We start from the raw sequence: 1,594 nt of genomic DNA, 5'->3' as shown, positions 1-1,594 counted from the left end.
GTCAGGGGATAGATAGTTGAACACATAGATATATAAATGCTGAATGATAGATGTCGGACAGACAATGAGATGGAAGAGCAACAAATTTTATATTTCACAAAAAAGTAGTCAGGCTTCACTTCATGACATGTTCAATTTCCCATTGCAATAGTATCTTAACTGTGGTTTTCTCTCGAGGAATCTACCGCGATATTTAATCAATATCCATCTAACTCCTGTCCGAGAGCGTTTTTCCTGTGCGGATGCCTGAGTTTTTCAACAATATCGATTTCTGAAACATTGTGCGCTTCATCCTGTGCGCAGCTGGGAAGGCGAAAAGCCGAGCGTGTCGCGGGGCACAGCCACCGACCACGAGTATTTTCGCCCGATTTGATGACAGCCTTGTTTTTTTTTCTAATCAGTTATATTTAACGAAAAGTAATGTTTGTTCAGTGATCTTTAGTTCCAAAAAGATATATACCTCTTTTCCCTGTTTCGCGACACAGTAGTTACGTTATTGCAGTATCAGTATCATATGTATGTTGGACACTGACTTAACCCTCAAATTTGGACACTGTGCCAGTTTCTCCCCTGCGGTCTCAGCATACAGACTCCCGCTCTTCGCACTCCCTCCTGCCTTGTTGCGCGTTCATTCAGAATGAAGTTTAAAAATGCTGTCGTAAATCAGGTACAGTATGAAACAGTTTGATACCTTTAGATGTTAATCGTCATATCAATACCAGGCATTTGTTCAATCACGTAAACTATTGGGTATATGCATTAAACAGGCATAGTTCCATATAATTGTCATCTGTTGCAATTTTATGAGTTAAAGAATATGGCGCCTACTTTACATCTATTGGTACTGGAAAGGCAGCGTGAATAGCCCCCCTCCTCAAACCAGGTATGGGCGTCGGTGTCTTCTGGGCTGGTGCTGGCGGGGCTCATCTCCGTGTGGGGCTACGCGGCGCCCGCGCTCCCCCAGCTCACGCTCACCGCGGCGCCTCTCCTCTCGCCCTCGCAAGCCAGCTGGTTCAGTGCGTGTGATGAAATGTTTTCGTATTCTGAGTTAATTATTTGCGAAATCTTTGGGCACTGTTTGTCTGTATCGGTAAACTGAACAAACAAACAATCATTGGTATTGTACCTTTGTTTTGGAAGAGGGCAGTTTGTTTCATATTGATTTTGTTTAAATACTTCTCGGGTTTAAATGTGTTGTTTAGCGTGTGCTATGGAAACTGACGGTTGTTTGCATAACTAACTAAATTGATTTTCCAAAACACATCCTATCCCACTTGAAATTCATCTAAGTTCACTGTTCATGCAGTAAAAAATAGAAAAAAAATGAAATACAATTTAAACTGCAGGCACGGGAAAAACCGCGGGGTCGTGAATAAAAAGACCTTTAGGTTCCAAAAAAAAAAAATTTATAGTTTTTTTTCCTGGTCGAGCCCCCAGTATGAGCACCTTTTTGGCAATATAGCAATACCTTTGGTTTTGTCGCAGTCCCAGCCAAAGGCCCAGCTTTTTGTCTTTCAGCCCCTTTTTTGTTTGTTCATTTATAAAGGGAAAAAGGGTTTAAAAAGGGGCCGCAGCTTTTGGGAAAAACGCGGGA

Source organism: Penaeus monodon, chromosome 22, assembly GCF_015228065.2.
Source record: "Penaeus monodon isolate SGIC_2016 chromosome 22, NSTDA_Pmon_1, whole genome shotgun sequence".
Lineage (NCBI taxonomy): Eukaryota > Metazoa > Arthropoda > Malacostraca > Decapoda > Penaeidae > Penaeus > Penaeus monodon.
This window is presented reverse-complemented; position numbering follows the sequence as displayed.